The 14,235-nt window shown below is 40.4% G+C and overlaps 1 protein-coding gene across 1 annotated transcript in view; it reads left to right on the top strand.

The window, feature by feature from the left end:
- Positions 1 to 1,089: 1,089 nt before the first annotated feature.
- pkig (protein kinase (cAMP-dependent, catalytic) inhibitor gamma) overlaps positions 1,090 to 14,235 on the top strand; it is a 31,895-nt gene continuing 18,749 nt past the window's right edge. The window contains exon 1 of the mRNA XM_079676061.1: positions 1,090 to 1,393. The gene's annotated coding sequence lies outside the window, so the exon portion shown is untranslated. The remainder of the gene's footprint in view (positions 1,394 to 14,235) is intronic.

Here is a 14,235-nt window from a genome sequence, read left to right as displayed (position 1 = left end):
TGATTACTTATGATTCAAAGAAGTTTTGGATTGGATCTGAGATATTCTGAACTTTTACAAACTAAACAATCAATCAGCAGATTAATCCATAATGAAAATCGCAGTAGGGAGGGTTTATTTAAACATGTATTACATTGTAATTACTAATTACCTAGAAAATGTAAGTATCAGATCATTAAAGTAACCCAATCCGTTTTAGTTACTTTTGGAATAACTAATTATCAAATGCAAGTAAAGACATTAGGAAATGTATTTCAGTCTGATGTTTTTCACTCAAAGGGTTTTCTTTGAGAGGAATGTTATAAAAGAAGAAATCAAGATGGTTTGTATGAAACATGTGTCCTCTGCACAGGGTTTATTTAAAAGAAAAACCTGCCTTTCTTACACACATTCATGCAGTATCATTTGTAGTGCAAATCTGCGCAAACAGAATGCTCCATTTTAGTTCAATAAACACAGTATATTAGGATCACCCACACTAGTTATTGTGAATATTGTAACATTGTGATCCTGTTAATAATCCCCATTTTTAAAAATATGTACCAGTATTAAAGCTTTGTAACTGTAAGGGAATACTTTTCCTTTTTGTGTGTCCTGACAACCCGCTACATGTGATCTGTTACACCCAAAACCTGATGGAAATCATCGTCATACAGTCCTATACAAACAGCATGCATACAACCTGGGTAGTATATGCATGCATGAGGAATAAGAATCTAACTATAAAATATGTATTAGTGTAACAGTCACAGGGGACATTGTCACAACATTGAGTTCTCTTATTTACACATCCCTGATAATACTGACACACTTTTACCTAATGCAGCAAATTATGTAACAGCTATTTGTGCTTTAAGGCTATAGTGAAGTTAAGGATCTGAATCCTGCCTTTCATAAAAACCAACATGAGGAAGATCTGGGAATTTCCTGCTAGGAAAATCTCCTAAAATCGGGTGTTTGGTGTTTTGATGTGTGTCTGAATAAAACTGCCTTGACATGAAAGCGACAATGATTCATCCCTTAAAAAAAGGCAGATGCATAATGTGTATAAAGTGTTTGATCTTCAGAGTGCAGTGTGCTGTTGGCTCCAACCAACAGAGGAGAGGAAGCCTCTGATTGGCTGCTCACGGATAACTCCATTTTGGAAAACAGCTGTTTGAAGACACAACCTTTTCTCGTTGTTTGCAGACGGTTCCCTGAGAAAAACACCCAGGCTCTTATCACACACACACCTCTCTTATCATCACAGGACTTTTGGTATCCACGCCATTGAGCTTCAGCTTCGGCCCCGTTTTGCTGCGTTTTTGTCCGACTGCCAGGAAACTTAACAGGAGGATCCATGGTGTTAAATTTCCTTTGTAACAAGTGGATAACAGGAGGCGACCCGACCAAGGTTAGTGGCGATTTTAATAATATTTCCTCGGCTTTAAATGTGGATTTATGTGCACAAAAATGATTAATGTTGTAAGACACCATCTGCATGGAGCTGCAGAGTCACGAAGCGAGAGATTTTTTCCTCATGATTTAAAAAAAGGCATTTCCCAGGCAGCACCACGGCAGACAATGCATCTCCTTTGGCACAGCCACGCGTTGAATCTGTCAAAAATGAATCCCCCTCGGTGAATTAAATTATGTTAATTACATTTTTCCCTCGAAAATGTATGATGCATCCATTGTGCCTGTGTGTATTGTGTGTGTACAGTAAAGGACTGGCATGCACGTCCTTCCCACACATTAGCTGCTGCATTCAGGGGAGCTAATGACAGCATGGAAAGCTTTTGAAAGCTCTCATCTCCTCTCTCATCATCTCTGCTTTTCTTCTCTGATAATGCACCCCCTCCTCCTCGTTTGAAAACAAATCAACTTGTATTTCCTATCTCCATTAGGGAATAAGGCAGTGATGACAGCATGAAATAACCTGGCTGCTGGGAGAACAAGGAAGGTGTCTGTCTTGTTTTTCTGTCTGGGGGAGATTCTTGGGTAATGACAGGGCTGCATGGAGATGGTGCTTAGAGATTCAGCAGCAGGAGGGGAGGGTGGGGGGGGTGAGAGCATCCTGGGACCCCCCACTCTGCATGAGTGTTGCTGGGCAAGTGCCAGTGTGACTGGGCATGAGCACTGGTGGAGATAAACACTGGCTGCTCGCCTGCCTGTGGTGGTTTGCTTCACTGTCGCCTGGCAGGCTGTGTGTAACCAAAACAGATCTCAGGCAGTGCGGTGAACATGTAATCTATGCACCAACAGTTCTGATTAAAATAAAGCACCAGTGTTGCAATACAGCCGACAGATGGTTTGTGGCATGTCTTGACAGGGACAAGCTCAACAAACAAGGGTGGAACTGAGGTTTGTTCTTATTTGGCATTTTATGGCTAAAGGAAGCTGTTGCAAGTCTCTTAAAATACCGCAATTTGGAAAGAAAAGCAGGCAACCATGTGATTTTAGATCCAAAGTAAACAATTAACCTTAAGGAAAAAAGCTAGGGTAATAGGCAGGCCTGCAAATGTCGAATATTTCGATATTTCTTCTGATTACACTCAACAATCTTGATTTAAAAATGCTTGTACGATGACTTAAAGCCCAGGCTGATGATTTAAAATAGCTTCTTTTGTCTGATCAAACCTGTAGATATTTAGTTTACCATCATACAAGGAAAACTAACTAGTCTTCATTATTTCAAAGCTAGAGCTCGAGAATATTTAGCTCTTTTGATTAAAAAATGATAATATGCTACTTCTTCTAACTCAAGCAATGAAACAAAAACACCTCAAGTACTTAACATTGGTGGGAAAATAAAATGAGGGGATTAAGCCACTTGATGAATTTAAGATTATTCTCTCCAGTCTGATGTCAGATATATCTTCTTTTTTTCCCCCTGCCTTGTCTCCTCTCTTTGCACCAGCTAACCAAACATGGTCTGTTATCATTCAAAATGGCCAAAGGGGGGGTGGAGAGCAGCCAGAACAGAGGGAGCGCAGCGATGCAAGAAAAACCTCTGCTACCAGAGACACACGTGCCCCGCTGACCTTGGACAGATCCCTGCAGAACCTTTTTAATCATAGATACCAAATCAAAGCAAGCAAGAAAGAAAGAAAAGACAGACCACCTACTGTTAACATTAAATGTGCTAATTTTAAAGCTAATACAGAGGCTAGTCCCCCAGAGACCTTTGCGCCTTATGCATCTTCTAATCCGTGATGCCAGTGGCTCAGAAAAGAAATCATGAGTAATTAGATAATACTTGTACTGTTATCTGCAGTGCTGCATGACCAACTTTCACCAACAGCCCTTCTTCCTGCTCTCAGTAAATGGAAGTTAAAACTCCTCCAGCTGAAGGCTGCCAACAAAAACATGATGACCCTGAGAACATTCGGACCCCTGTACCCCTGGTGCCTGTAATAAGTATACACAGCAGGGAAGGGACGGTTACTGGGTGGTTGTTTTTCCGCAACTGGTCTTCACATTTTCTTTTTCTTGCCAGAGTGCTTTAAAGAAGACCTTCCTTGATATGTTGTATTAGTGTTTTTCCAGTTTGAGAGTCATGTCCTTGTAATTGGAATCTGAGGCAGCTTCCCTCAAGTGATGACGAAAAGCTTTAGATAAAAATAGCCTTATCTCAAAGTTTGTTGAATTGCCTTCCAGATTTCTTTGAGATCATATCTATGCCCATAGGCCTTCAAATGTATAAAGGGGCACTATAAAGCTCATTTTCAGGTTTCATATTTGTATGTTGTGTCTCTACTGTGACATGTCTCCATGCTTTAATGTTCAAAAAGCTATTTTTCTCATACTGCCTGTGCTGCAGCACCTCTTTTCACCCTCTGACCCCATTTACACGGGAACGCAAACGAAACGCAAACGAACCGAATACGATATCAAAAAGGTATTCCGTTCTCACGAGACCGCTCGAAAGCGCTGGAGACGCTGTAGTGTATGCCGGGCCTGTAAGTGGCGCTGTACTTCCGCCACAAAATACACCAAAAGCAACGAAGAAGACCCCCGAGCATGGTTGCCATGGTTGCCCTTCTGTTTATTCTCCGCAGTGGATTTAGCAACATGTAGTTCATGTAGTTCTCCATGTCCACTTGTTGCTGATGGTTGTGGTAGAGGAGCTGTAGATTTAGCACTAACATCTGTAGCATGCTACAGCAGTGAGCAGCAGAGGTGGGGAGAGACGGGACTATGGCTTCATCGTTATCAGGAAAATTATCGTAGACACGGAGCCGTTTGGCCCCCCAGAGCGTTCTGTCCGCAGATCTATCCACCTTGGGACCCATTATCGTTTTAGGGGTCCGTTTCCGCGTTTCCGTTACGGCCTCGTGTGAACGAACGGGCTATACGAAAGAGAAAAGTAGCGGATACAACCGTTTTAGTTCCCGTGTAAACGGCACATCTGTCTAAAACCAGAGCTCAGTATGCTCCGATTGGTTAGCTGGCCGGCTCTGTTGTGATTGTTCAACCACTTAGGCTAAGGGGCGGGCCATCTCTATCACGTGCAATGTGTTGGAGCGCTAGCCAATAGAAGCTAATAGCTGTAGTAATAGTGATGTAATTTGTTACAGAAGTAAACAATGGAGTCCAATGGAGGTGTTTCAGGCGGGGGTGAGAGAAAGTCCCCCCTTACTGATCATTGCTTTACCGATAACTAGTAATTGGAACGGCATATATTTTTAGGGCAACCCTCCCCCTCAACCCTGATCATAAAACAACATTCTTCAGTCTGTTTTTAACACAGAGGCAGGGTTTTGGTACCATGGGAACTAATTTTCTCAAGCTCTATTTTTGTACGCCTCCCTCTATAATCCTGGGTTTAATGTGTACATATTATGTGGACGGGGATTTGTTGGTTCAACTCCTTTGACCTCCAACCGTATTCTTTGCAGTGTCTGCAGACCAAGGTAGACAAGGTTAGACGGGTCTAACGGAGTGGTGGAGCTGGAGGAAGTATTGATATGAAAACTGGTGATTAAGGTCTCCACCTGGTCAAGTTGTGCCTTTCTATCTGTTTGACTCTTTACTGCAGCTACTGAAAGAGTGGTGCAGGAATAAGTCCCAAAACCTGGAAATGAGTTTGCTTTTTACCATTTCCGGTTCCCTTGCCTCGAGGTCAACGTTTTTTTGAACGGTTAGATGCCTGAAATAAGGTCTGGTTAAAACAATCTTAAGAGTTTTATTCTACAACATAAAATACATCAGTAAATACCCCACTTGTTAATATGTGTTTTAGAAAATGGCGGTTGCTTACAAGTGACGAAATGAGACTACTAAACGTCATCCCGCCAAACATTAGCCGCCTTTAGCTTAGCAGTGGTGACGTAAAGTCTTGTGACTGCTATGTAGTTCATAGTCGATCTTTTTGTCGAGGATATTCTTAAGATGTTAACTTCTGCATCAGAAATAAGTCCTCACCGCAACTCTTTTTTTTGTATAAACACTAGGGGTGTAACGGTATATGTTTTCACACCGAAAATATTCGGTATGGGCCCTTCGGTTCGGTACACGTGTTTACCGAAGTGTACCGAACGAATATAACGTTAAACGTAAAAGATTGAGAATGTGAACAACTTTTTGGAAGTAATCTCAGGTGCTGCGTCGCAGCATTCAGAGTAATTTGCTCACATTAGGTTCAACGCGTCATAGAGCGACCAAGTCATTTCATTGGACGAGAGGCATACTATGAGAGCTGGTCACAGGGATGCGTTCAAATGTAGTCAGTCATTTGAGGAACTGTTGAAATGGCGAACGCAGATAAAGTTGAGCTCGAAAATCCTCCAGCATCATTGAAGTCTCCGGTTTGGGAACATTTTGGTTTGGCAATTACGTACAAGGATGACGCATAAAGACAGGTGGACCGAACCAAAGCTGTTTGTCGGCATTGTTCAACTAAAATTAGTTATGCGGCTGGCGATACATCAAACTTGCACACTCATTTGAAAAGGCATCACCCGAACGTGAATATCACCGGTACCAAAAGAAAAATGACTGAAGTGCAAACCCAACTCCCGCTAGCATTTAAGCCTCCACCACTCGCAAAAAGTTCAGACCGAGCCAAAGCTATTACAAACGCCAAATATCCTTATGTTGCCATGTTAGCAAAGCGCTACCTGGCTGTATCTGCTACCTCTGTCCCTAGAGAGGGTGTTCTCCACAGCAGGAGACATTGTTAGTGCCAGCAGATCTGCCCTTTTGGCAAGCAATGTGGACAAGTTAATTTTTCTTAAAAAAAACATGAAAATACAATGACGAGCAAGTCCCAATGTCAAACTGGCTGCTTAGGTACTAGTACAGTAAAGTTCAAATACAGATTATTTCAGTTCATCGAAATGCTGCACCTTAATGTTCATTTTATTATATTTTGTATTTATTTGAGTGAATACATTATTCACAGTTTAATAATAATAAAAAAAAATATATATATATTTTATGTTTTGTGATAATTTTTACTGCTGTACCGAAAACGTACCGAACCGTGACCTAAAAACCAAGGTACGCACCGAACCAAAATGTTTGTGAACCGTTACACCCCTAATCAACACAACCAACAGCTTCTGTTTATGTGAGTACTGTTCATTCAGAAGGGACAGTGAACACAGCACAGCGTCCTTCTTTAATTAGCAGTTTTATTTGTATAAGCCTCCTGGGTCCACAGGACACCTGAGGCAGAGTAGAAACCGCACAGCATCAAACAAGACTTATCTACTGTATAGCCTTTCATCATGTGGCCATGACTTCTTATGTGAACATTAGCGTGTGAACGTAAGGCTGGTTTATTGTTGTCAGTTCAGGCAAGACAGACAGCATTCATTTTATGAAGACCTGCAGGAAATAGTTTCAAAACCCCGACATGAGTTAGCATTTTTGCTATTTCAGTTCTCTTGTCTTTTTCTTTTTGAAAAGTGGTTTGGTTATATGCAATAAGCCCTTTTGATTATATGCCTCAAGTAAGGACTGTAGTTAACATAGGCTTAGCATTCGTTAGTTTGGGGCAGCAGCAGTAGCTCAGGGCTGCAACTTCATGCCCCTGAAGATCCCAAGTGGATTGTGGGCCGGTAGCTGCTGAGGTAATAGTTCACATCTTTGGCACTGCAGTGCCTTTAAGCAAAGTACTGGACTCCCTGTTTCCAAGGTGCAGTGGATATATATATGTATTCATATTTGGTGCCAAATGCTCCTAATTTCTAGGATGGGTTAAATGTCCTTGAGTGGAGTCCTCCATTATGCAAGAGAGAAGGCATTGGGTCTTGCAGGAAATAGTCTCAAATCTCGGAAATTAGTTAGCACTTTCAGTTCCCTTGTCTTGAAGTAAATGTTTTTCTCTTGAAGTTAACACAACTTTATTTTCACCTCATGTCCGACGTCATGAGTCGTAGTCTACACTGTTTTTTTTGGGTTGTATGATTAACTTAGTTTAGTAATGTCATCAAATGATTTTCTGACCAGAATTCCAAAACGCAAGAATACTCGTCTCCTTTACATTTCCATGACATTTAATTTAGCCAATGCTTCTATCCAATGCAAATTTACAATGCATCCCAAGCCTACAGGAGCTTTACCCCTGAGTCAGTCTCCTTTTACTTTAATGCGAGACGATACAAATGATAAATCCTGACATTTGAGAAGCTCGACCTTTTTAGATTTCTGACCTTAAAGTTGGGTTTTAATGTTAAGGTGGGGTAGGTAATTCCCTTCAGAAACATTTGTTTTTATATTCCATGGAATGCTCATAACATCCCGATAGCAACGAATACATTTAATGCTTTGACAAAAATATATACAAAAAAATTATCTGTGGAAGCCGTGACGCTGTAAAAAGCAGGACCAATCATCTAAGCCGGCTCGGCTAAAATAACTGAATGGCCTACCTGCCTGTCAGCCTTCCATCTGTGCACAAACTTATCTCGTGCCCTCATTGGTCATGTGCGCGTTCTTGTGTTGGAGGAGGGGCTCTGTAAGGAAGTCTGAAGGAAGGGGCAGATTTTTTTCCGGTTGTGTACTTTCAAATTCTAGCGCACTCGAGCTGGTTTCTCCATTCTTACCTACCTAACTTTTAATTCTTAAAAACCATGAACTGAATCTTAAAAAAAGTTGATCACTTATTAATTGCATATCTTCAATCCACCTATCATTTCTCTTGTATGAAACACTATATTCATTGTAAAATATGTTTAACACGTTGCCTTGCTTGCATACTTTAAGATGGAAACTCTCTTGGACAGAGTTTAGGACACACTGTACTTACCACACTGACAACAGACAGTTTTCTCAATCAAGCGTCTGAAGTTGTATAACTTTTTGTACTCCATGAAACTGGGTCACCGTGTATACTGTAACGACTCTGAAATACAAACCACAGCCTCTGCAATGGATCAAACTACTGACTCATTATGCCCTCAGGGAACGAGCGTGATAGATTTGGGGCGGAGTAGCACTTCAATGTGTTTGGTAGATTTGATTCCAGCTGAAAATTGGCTCAGAAAATATTTTATACTGTCCGAGCCAATTGAAATAGCCTGTCACAGCCTGCATCTCACACACACCGAGTGGCTACGGAAAATACCCATTTGTTATTGTTTATACATTAGTAGGACCCTCATCTATCCCCTCATGTTTTCTCGATATCCTGATAATGGATGTCGTTGAAAGATGCAACACATATCTGTTTCTCATCATTAGGTCATTGTATTATATACTTAATTAATCTGCATTGGCCCACAGCATCAGCACACAGAGGGTCGAGGTGTTGAATAAACACTACTCTTGAATCTATTTGTCGTGATCATTTTTAATCCAACCTCATTATGTAAAAGCATTGTCGTCCATGTGAATTGGTGTGGAAGTAAAACACACTCAGACGTGTCCGGTTTTCGCCTCGCGAGCCAGCAAACGATGATTTACTGGGATGACAATCTCCCCTCGTGAAAATATATGAGCGTTGATTATTTTAGGTGGAGTGGCCTTGTTTTTAATTCCCTGTGAAGTGATGAGACTGAGAAATGCTGCAGGGTATAAAAAGGAGCTGCGTGACCTTCACTGTTTGACGGGGGATCGTAAGCTTGTGATCTGCTTTTCGCTTTGATTTGATCCACTGTGGGAATTCTCATGCTCAGTTTGTGATAGAATATTTGAAACCTTTCATGATGATCCCAGAGCAGGAATAACACTTACTGATGTTGACAGAAGGTTGCTCCCAGAGAGTAGAAGGCACATTTAATATATTGCTGCTGTCATTAAAATAACTGTACAGCGTCATTGCCTGTTAAAAGCATTTCCTTTTCTATCCCTCACTGGAAATTCATTTATTGTGAACTCTTAATTTGACTGGTCATTTGTAATTGTTCAATAACGTGAAAACTTAAAGGGGCCTATTATGCTTTTTAAATGTGTGTGTTATTTGGATTTAGTGTCAGCAAAGGCTTAAATCCTAAAATGTCTCTCTCTTCCCCCCCTGCCTGAAACGCCTCCATTGGACTCCTGTGTTTACTTCCTGAACATAGTCACATCATTATGTAACACTCGCGTTTCTATTGGCTAGCTCTCCGACACATTGTACGTGATAGGCTAAGGGGCGGGACATGTCTAAGCTGTTGACCAATCACAACAGAGCCAGCCAGCTAACCAATCAGAGCGAAGAGCTTTTTTAACTTTAAAGCATTGAGACATGTCACACTTAGGCACTAAATACAAATATGATCGTTAAAATAAACATATGTCCTCTTTAAGGTACATTTAATTTGTTCAGTTTCACCTTTTTCTATACAGAATTATTTATTAAGTTTATTCGATACATATAACAATTGTTTGTTGTAGCCCTAATGTAATTAACTATCAACCATCTTAAACTGTAAAATGCTGCCTATGCATTGGTGCGTGTTCATGGGATTATAATGTCAAAAATAATAATGTTTTTTTTTCTGCAGAGCGATAACTTTAATACTTAATTTCAAAGTTCATTTTGCTGACGATACTTTTACATGGGCTTATAATGTATAAAATAAAAAATGGCAGGCGTATTTTTTCTGCAGATCAATAACTTTAATACTTGAAGGTCGTTTGCTGACGATACTTCGGGCCAGGCTAATTCTTGAATACTTAGAAGTTAACGTCTTGAATTTAAACTAACATAGTATTCTTTAACTTTATTGTATTACTACTTTTGCTTGAGTAAAGGATCTGAATGCTGCTCTTGTATCATTCGGTTTATTCTGCATATAAAGCTGAATGTGTTTGTCCTGTAAACCCACATGAATGATGGCCTCCTTATCTCGGCCTGGAGGAGAGTGCAACGGTTGCCTCTGTCCTTTTCTTTTTTATGTGTTTGCTCACGGAGAGGGTTACGCATGTGTCTCTTTATCCTCGTCAACTCAGCAAATCGAATCACATGACGCCCACATCCTCCGAGACTTGTGGGAGAAAAGTGTGAGGATGCAGCTGAGTGGTATTACTCGGCACACATCTCCCACATCTCGACCGTCGCTACAGGTGAGAGGAGCAGATTATTCCAGATTCAGCAGAAAGAGCAGTTGTGGTTAGAGAAGTAAAATGTTGCTTTGTGAGCAGCGTTCGGCTGAAAGCTGTTTCTGTAGGGAGTTAATTGATCAAAGAGACGATGTGTGAAGTGGGAAAGTCTCCTCACCTTTTTCTTTCTTTTATTGCTTTGTTTTCTGTTTCTTTTGTTCTATTATGTTTACTTTACTTATGTTTTAATGCAATTAATGTTACATTTAAATATGCAGTGAACAATGTGTACATTTCAACTTGAGCTTCTCATATATTTTTAATTATATATTTTATTTAAAAATGGAGGCACTGTTATGAAATCCAATTTTCCCCGTCCCTGGGGAAAAATAATATTACAAATACTTTTACTATATTATAATTAATATATATAATGTTTCTGTTACTGATTATTGGGCATGTGTGCAGTTAAATAGAGCAACTGTTATACAATCAAATTCACCCCCGGGATAAATAATATTTTATAATAGTATTTTGATCATATATATTTTTCTAATTCTGATGCTTTGGTGTAGTCATGCAAAGAAGCCTTCTGTATTAGATGGGGGAGTTATGGGGGAAATCTCTCTAACAGGTGGACGTAGCTTTGAACCAAATCATATATTTTGTTACAGATGTGTTGCAGCATAGCCGAGCAGAATCCTTTTTCCTTTTTTTCCTTGTTGTTCTTGTTCTTTTCTCTCTTTGGTTGTGAAAACATTGGAGCCAGCGAGGCACATTTCCTTATTTAGAAAGCACAATAAACACTCATGCATTCTTTCTCTGCCCCCATCTGTTTTTCCTCTCGTCATCATGCTTCCTCAACTGCTTTCCATCACATCATCATCTCTTAATCTTTCTCCAGACCTTCCTCATCCTCCTACTCGTTGTCAACTCAAGGGTCTTTTTCAGCCCCCATGTGTTTGTGTTTGTGTGTGTGTGTGTGTGAGCCTGGGAAAAGACAGGGCATAAACAACACAGGCAAACAAACCACCTGCTTCCTGCTGAAGTCTCATGATGTTAAATGTGTGCACAGAAATAGAACCTGGCAACCTCGCTATAGAATTAGAATAAATAGAATAGACAGTAGGAGGAAAATCACCGACCTCCACAGCAGTGAGGCTCAGCAGCTGCTCGATGCGGAGACACCTGAAGACTGATGGGACTTGGGAGACGGCTTGTAATTGAATCTAATACAATCAATCTATTCATGTTAGGTTGAATTAAAGAAAACGAACCTGGAATTAACTTTTCTGATTTAGGGGCAATTGTTTTAGCAAAAAATGCCCAAAATGTGCTGTTGGTCAAGCAAGACGTTACCATTGGTGTAGGGCTGCTCAATTAGTCGTATTTTAATCGCAATTTACGATTTTGGCTTGCAACGATTATGAAAACCACGTAATCGAAATAAAACCATAATTGGTTTAATTGGTTTTTCAGTTGAATTATACTTAAAGTTCAGGGTAATCAACTGTTAAAAACATACTGTTCCATTTTTTTTATTTTTTTCAATAAATGGATGTTTTCAAAGTAAATGGATAATCGCTCTTAATAATCTTGATATCAATTATTGACCCAAATAATCGAGATTATGATTTTTGCCATAATCGAGCAGCCCTACGTGGGTGTTAGGAAATTGTGATTGTTTAATATTTTATTTACAATTCTAGACAAATAATGAAAACAATCTTACTAGTTACACCGCAATAAAGTAATTTTTAAATTACACACTTTTATTAGGTCCTGCACCCGCACTCACATTACTTTGATACTGATAAATCTGTCAATTATCCTTTGACCAAATAATTTTGATGATCTAAAACAGAAAACTAGAAAAGCTGCATTTTAAGAGCATTTTTGTGTTTATTGCCTCATCAAATAATCTGGATGTCGTTTTGGATTTATGCAAATGACTTTAGGTATATCAGCAACTATTGTTTTTTTAAAATATTTTATTAAACATTTTTAAAAGACAAAAACACACGGACAAGGACATGGCTCACACACCACAAATAGGACAGGACATAACATGAAGGGTGGGGGGTAGGGGGATTACAGTGTCAGTTACATTTTATGTATGCATATGGCGTTGTATTTATACATGATTTGCTTCATATTATAGGTATGCTTCATTGCAGTGGCGGCTGGTGGAAAATATTTTTGGTGGGGCTATGGAAATGGTGACAAACATACTAGGGCATTTAAAATCAGGAGACTCCCGATTTCTGACAAAATCAGATTTACTCACGACTGTTTCCACTCGGACTTTAATACAGGTACACCATTGTTTGGTTTCCATGGTAGCGCGTCTCTTTAGCAGCGCGCGCGACTCAAAATCTGACAGGGTGAGGAAGATGAAAACTGAACAAGAATCGACAACTCGACACTCTGATCACTCCTTTCCTGTAAAATACAGGTCCAGCCCACACATATGCTCCATGGTGCTACAGGCATTGCCCTTACAACTACAATAAGCATGTAAATGTTAATCTACAGCTCCGGCGATCCACTAGCACCGGAGTCTACACCTGCAGAAGCAGCCATCCCCTACTGTAGCGTCACCTTGGATACGAGTCTAAACCACTCACAGGTCAGGGCGCTGAAAGGGCGCCCTTTGAGCATCAGATCTGACGACGCTGATTGGCTAAAATTATGTTTCGGCGGCATAGTTTCCAGATAGCAACAGTCAGCTTGTTGGTTGCTGCTGCTCTGGCTGAGGGCTTCTTTCTACCGCCCGGACGAGAGAGGGTAATGATACACGCTGCGGCCAGTCAGGAAACATGTGACTTATCAGTAACTTTGGACATCGTAAAACAATTTTAAACGAGATTGTATTGTAGATTATACATTTTACTGATACCAATTATATAATATTTACCTTGTTCTTTAAAAATAAAAATAAAAATAAAAAATATATATTTTTTGGAAATATATATATATATATATATATATTTTTTTTAATGACAATCAAACATTTGGGAAGAGGGGGGGCGGCGCCCCTAGCGCCCCTATGGGCCGGCCGCCACTGCTTCATTGTTTAATAGGTAAATAGATAAATAATGAAATACATACATATATGAATATATACATATACATATATTTTGAATTAATTGTGTTAAAATATTTAACGCATGTGCAGAATGGCCCGCCCCATACATCCCACCAGTGGCAGCGCCAGGGTATGGCTGGGGTAGGCTACACGCATACCAAGAAATGGCTTAGCCCCACCATGAAAAATAATGTTAAAGTAAGCAAAATAAAGTCCGCCAACTCGCGCCGAGAATTGCACAGACAGCAGTTAGTAAGATTGATTCCAGTAGCCACTTGTCTGGAAATACCGAAGACCAGAAACGGTTTTGAAAACTTTTGTCACGTAGAACATCTTTGATAATGTCTTCTTGCCAATCAGAATCAAGATAACGGCGTGGTGTTGTTGCACGAAGTCCCGACGGAGAATACTTTTGCTGTAGTACAGGGGTGCACATAACTGGTACCCGGTTATGTGCGTAATCTGAAATGCGTACCGTCACTTGTGTCACAAAGCGCATTTGCGTACCGGCATACTTGTGAAGCTTTTCCAGAAGGCGGTTAGATCACCGGACGATAGAGTCGGTCTCCGTGTGCACAGACAGGGCTGCTGCTAACGTTGGTCTGTACAACGGAATTGTGCAAAAACTACGCCAACCGGCTGCGGAAGGAGACTCTCTCTCCCCCCCCCCCCCCCCCCCCCTTCACTGGAGAACT

The sequence above is a fragment of the Notothenia rossii genome (assembly GCF_949606895.1).
Source record: "Notothenia rossii genome assembly, chromosome: 4".
Taxonomy (NCBI): domain Eukaryota; kingdom Metazoa; phylum Chordata; class Actinopteri; order Perciformes; family Nototheniidae; genus Notothenia; species Notothenia rossii.
This window is presented reverse-complemented; position numbering and strand designations above follow the sequence as displayed.